The sequence below is a fragment of the Sciurus carolinensis genome, chromosome X (genome assembly GCF_902686445.1).
Source record: "Sciurus carolinensis chromosome X, mSciCar1.2, whole genome shotgun sequence".
NCBI classification, from domain to species: domain Eukaryota; kingdom Metazoa; phylum Chordata; class Mammalia; order Rodentia; family Sciuridae; genus Sciurus; species Sciurus carolinensis.
The window spans coordinates 28116815-28122814 of NC_062232.1; positions in this window are offsets into that span (position 1 = coordinate 28116815).

Sequence of the window (6000 nt, forward strand, 5' to 3'; positions counted from 1 at the left end):
TTTAGCAAATAAACTATGCTGGTTTCCTGTTCTTAACCTATTAACATTTAAATTCTTATTTTTAGGACTTCTGTTTATCAAAAAACTTATTTGTGTTAAAAAGTGACTCCAACTGGGTGTGGTGGTGCATACCTGTAATCCCCGTGGCTTGGGAGGCTGAGGCAGGAGGATCACAAGTTCAAAGTTAGCCTTGGCAACCTAGCAAGGCCTTGAGCAACTTACTGAGACCCTGCCTCAAAATAAAAAAAATAATAAAAAGGACTGGAGATGTGATTCAGTAGTTAAGTACCCCTGGGTTCAATTCCCAGTACCATAAAAAAAAAGTGACTCCAAGTATATTTCAAAATTAGTGTTTATAGCCCTGTAATTTTGAAAAATAAAAACAAAATGTAAACTAAATAACTTGTTAAGAAACAAAATACTCCTTATTTTTACACTTTAAAAGAATCTAAGTAGTTATCTATTAGTGTGTAACGAATCACTCCAAAATGCAAAGGGTAAAATCAGGAAAATTTAATAGGGTATGTAGTTCAGAGGTAGAGCAACTGAATAGTATATTCAAGGCCCTGGATTTGATGTCCAGCACCACAAACAACAAAGTAAAACAAAAACACAAAATTTATAATCACAGTTTTTGTGGGTCAGGGATGTGGGAGGAGCTTAGTTGATTGTCTCTGACTCAATGTCTGTAATAAGACTGCAAATAAGCTTTTTACTTTTTGATTGGGACTGCTGTCTCTCATCTGAAACATTCAATGATGGGAATGGGAGACTGGGGATCCACTCCTAGCCCACTCATGTGGAAGTTGATAGCCCCAGTTCTCCAGATAAACCTCTCCACAGAACTTCCTTACAATATGGCTGCTGCTTCCTGCAGGAAGAGTAATGCAAGAGAAAGTTAGAATACCAAAGATAAAAGCCACCATCTTTTTATAACATAAGCCCATAAATTGAGATGAGATAGAAATTTAGGGATACAGAGAATGAAAGATAAAGGGAGCCTCAAAAGAGAAGTGCCCCGGAACCACTGGAATGAAGGGAACACCCATGAACTGTTGGAATGAAAAACAAGTAAAAACCCTGTGAGACAGAGACCACCATAGGGACAAAGGGCAAATGCAATTCTGGGCCTTAACTCATGGCCTGAGAGCCATTAAAAGAGTGTTAAGCTTTTTTACTCTGTTATCCCACCTTAATTCATAACTTGTTAGGTATTAAAAACTTGGCACATGCCTGGCCTATCACCCTTAAACAAATTAATCAGCTTCAGAAACCAGGTGCATCATTAAGGGACAGGAAGTACTTGCCATGACTCTAGGAGGATAAAACATGAAGGAAAAAAAAAAAAGGTTGAGGAGTCATCAAAATGGCAAATTCCAACCATTCACAGTGGTGCACACCTGTAATCCCAGCAACTCAGGAGGCTGAGGCAGGAGGATCTCAAGGTCAAAGCCAGCCTTAGCAAAAGGGAAGCACCAAGCAACTCAGTGAGACCTTGTCTCTAATCTCACATATATATTCTCTGAACAGCTATAATAACTCATCCTTATCACAAGGCAGAGATGTTTTTACAGAAAATGGCCCAATATGAAAAAACAAACATCTGGTTCCAGGATCACCCACTAACCAAGCCTTCCTCAGAGTTAAAGTGTCCTTATAGGAAAAGAAAACACACCTTTAAAATGTACCTAAAGACAATTAACATTCCTAAACCTTAGCCCCCTCCCTTTCAAACAGTTCTTGAAGAAAAACTAACTCTCATGGAATAAAAAGTTCATGAACAAAACTATCTCTCCCCCTCTGTTTGGAGAACCAGTCTGATAATCTGGTCAGTGCTGCTCCCTTCTCTTAGGTGAAGCCCTAATAAAATCCAGGCCTGTATGCTATCTGATCTGACTTGTTTTCATTTCTACCATCACCCATTCAAAGTTCCAGTATCTGGTGTCACTTGGGCCTGCATCCCTGGCCTATGTCCTTGACTGAAAAAAGTAACATGATACAAGGGCAATGTGCAAGCCCAAAGAAAACTTGTGCAAAATTGTGTAACTGTGCCCTGATTCCACCTCTAGTCCAGTCCCTAGTTGTTGACCTCTATAAATATTAGAACCCCAGAACAAGGAAAGGCTTCTCATTCTTGAGATAACCCACATTCTCCCTGGACGTGTCTCTGCTTTCCTAACAAGAAACATCCCTAAATTCATTCCTGCAATCTGTCAAGTACTCCACTCATCCTGAATTTTGAGGTCCCCCTCTCTGGGAACTCCTTAAATCTCCTCTGTCATGGTCTACCTATTAGAAATGAGTAGAGAAGTCTAGCCCTTCTCAAGGGGAGAGGATTACAAAAGAGGCGGGATCATTAGAGGCTGCCCACTACACCAAGTCTATATACATGAATTAATGTCTTTTTCCTCTTCAGATTCACAAAAGTCTCTGGTAACCAGGAATGGTATTTGTTTTTTAAGACCAAATTTGCATTATTGGGGCATAATTATTTATGTAATTTTATATCACTTCGCTATAATTGAGAAAAAGGTGCTGCAAAATTCCATGCTCCTCTTTAAAACATAAGGGCTATTATGAATTTCAAGAAGAGACAGAGATAGTATGTATGTAGCTACCAACATACATGCATAGACATTAAAATATATAATATAATACAGTATTGTATCAACTAAGGTAGTATCAGGAAAGAGATCCTATACTCACGTGTTTCACTGAAAAATAATTTTTTTCTTCTTTTTTTTTTTCCAGTGGTTGAACCCAGGGGTGCTTAACTTCTGAGCCACATCTACAGCACATTTTTTTTTTTTGCCTCACTGAAACTGAAACTGCTGAAACTGGCTCTGAACTTGTGGTCCTCCTGCCTCAGCCTCCCAAGTCACTGGGATTACTGGCATATGCCACCATGCCTGGTGAAAAATAAGTTTTAAAAAAGGATATATTTACATAAATGTTGGAGTAGTGACAGCAGAAAACCATCATGACCCCAGAACAAAAGAGGCAAGAAGAGGAAAAGGTATTAACTTGGTGAAAACTGGAGCTTTGGAAAAGGGACTACCTTTTAATATGCCTATGAAACATATTTAGAGATCCTATAAAAGGAAATTCTGATTCAACCAACCAGGAGTGAACCAGAGATTCTACATTTCTAACATGTTCCTAATGCTGTTAGTTCAAAGACTATACCTGGAATGGGAATGGCTACTGAATCAACTGCTTGCAAAGCTTCAAGGAGGCAGGGAAGAAATGGAAATAAAAAAAATTCTCCAATATGTGTCTTGTTCTTTCTTTCCCACCTCTTAAAAGTGCCTCCAATTGTCTAAATGTGATCAAAAGTCAAAGACAAGGTGATACAGTCTATGAAAAAAATATTCCTGAGGCCAAAAGCAGAGCAAAAGGAACCACAGCATCTACAAGGTCCTGTGTACTTTCCTAACATGTACACATGTCAGTACACAGCTAAATACTGGAGAAAGCCCCTCTTATGGATCTCCAGGGTTTGGCTCTATTCAGCTTTCTGTTCTCCAATCATCTGTCCTATACACTTTAGCTATTTTAGTTTCCCCAGACTCTAATCTTGGCCTCTGTAACAGAGACTTTCCTGGGATCCAACCAGGTCCCACTCCCTATATTGCTTGTGCTCATTTCTAAGGAGAATGTGCATGCATGGTCAGGGGCTGGGAATTGGAAAAAAGTTGTCTTTTGAAGTTTAAAAAGCAAGATTATATTAGTATTTTATCTTTATTATGTAAAACCAGCAGTGGCAGAAATATATCTGTAATTGTACACACAAATTCCTACAGTTCCATTCCAGTTTCACTTCCTTAGTAATTTAACAAATTAACTCCTGCCTAAGGATATTTTATGACACATCTTGTCCCAAGTTAAGAATTCAAGATATAATTATAAATAAAATAAATCAAGAAAAAGTCATTTAGAAGTTGTGTGGCTGAATTCAATGAGTCTGCCTCTTGGCGAGTGCAAAGCTGATAAGCACAACCAAGAGATAAAGGAGTGGAGAGGTTTATCATCAGCACATAAGGAGAGCACTGGAGTTAAATCGCAAAGCTGTGTTCTCCTTAAATAAAGAAAGCAAGGGCTTTTATAGGGGAAACTTCAACATATTCATATAAGGAAGGCGTCCTTACAAGTAGCAGTGAGCACATTCCTGAGCATGCTCAGCTCAGGGTCATAATTAAATGTTCAAAATAAAAGATGGTGGGTACAAACATCTCTGAGCAGAGAATTTAGCTATAATGAACAAACTGTTTTCTCCAGTTCACCTTTAAAACAATGAGCCAAAGTGACATGGCAATTTGTGAGTTTCTCCAACTAGCCTTTGCTGAAAAAAAAAAGTCAAAATAAGAGCAAGAATAATTCATATAGTGAATAAACTAAGTTTCATACATTTCATGTTTTATAATAGAATAGTGGTTGCCTTTTGTGGAGTAAAAATAGGGGAGAAATATTTAATAGGGGTTTAGAGGCTGCTTTGGCTAAAAAACACTGATTCTACACTTGGGTTAATGGATGCCTGATGGGTAATTAAAAGCAAGATAAAAACTTGGCATTTCTGCCTTCTTTTTCTATCTGACTCCTTTCTACCTTAAAGTTTCTGTCAAATTTCTGTTCAACTCTGCATGTATGTATGTTCATCACTTGAGAAGTGTTTATCTAAAACTGGTAAACTTCTCTCTCTAAGGCTGAAAGAACTGAGATAAGAGTTCAAAAGCTTCAAGATTCACAAGACTATCACAAGCAACATATTGTCAGCTGCCACCTTTTATACTGTTCTGTTCCAGACCCCGAGAGCAGCATCTAGAAGTCTCTAGTCATTGCCCTTAATGGGAAGGAACTAATTCCATGTTGCTTTCTGATTTATTCTTTTCTCTGAGTCATTGTTTCCTGCAGTTAGCTTGAATTACAGGAACAACCTGTCTGATCTAACAATAATCTCATGATAATTCAAAACTATCTCCCAGGCTGCAGCATCTTTCTTATCGCCACACATAAGGTTCTGCATGACTGACCCTGAGATAATGATCAGCCAAACCACAATTTGGCCAACATAGGTTGACTATGCATAATTTTTGTCCCCCTTACCTCTGTAATATGGGAAGTCTTGTTAGTCCACCTTTACAGGGCTGAAGACACTGGCCCTTGTTGTCTTCCCAGTATAGCTATACTGAATACATTCATTTCCTACTTCATCTTTACTTTTTATGTGTATATGGTACTGGAAATTGAACTCAGGGGCACTCTACCACTGAGCTACATCCACAGTAAGATTTATTTATTTATTTATTTATTTATTTATTTATTTATTTATTTATTTATTTTTATTTTTGAGATGGGGTTGGCTAAGTTGTAGAGGCTAGCCTTGAACTTGCAATCTTCCTGCCTTGTCTACTTCATTACCAGGATTACAGACATACACCACCACATCCAGCGCACCATTACTTTTTGGTGTTCTGCTGAGACTACGTGACTTCACACTCCACTCTGGCCTAGGACTCTGGTAACAAACATTATTTTGATTTTGGTGGTGAATTCATGGGTATAATAACACATAATAAAAATTCATCAGTCTTTACACTTATCAAGTGGTCTTTACAGTTTATACTTATCTCATATTGAGTGGACATAGCACTTCTACTAAAATAATTTAAAAAAATTTTACTCCAACATATTTATAACAGATGGTCCAGAAATTTACCTCTGATCTTCTCTAAAGTAATAAACAAAAAAGGGACTTCCATTTAATTTCACAAATCACAGCATAACAAGATAAGGAAAACACATACTAATTAACCATAACCTAGTTCTTAAAATGTTTAAAAGTCTATAAAACAATTACATAGAAATATCTCCTTTGAGTATCTGTATTCAGAAGGAAGTGGGAGAGTGAAAGATGTCTAGATTATAAATTGAGTAGTATAAATATTATATAAAGTTAATTAACTGAACTGTTAATATTTTTAGTTAATATTTTTTCTTCTA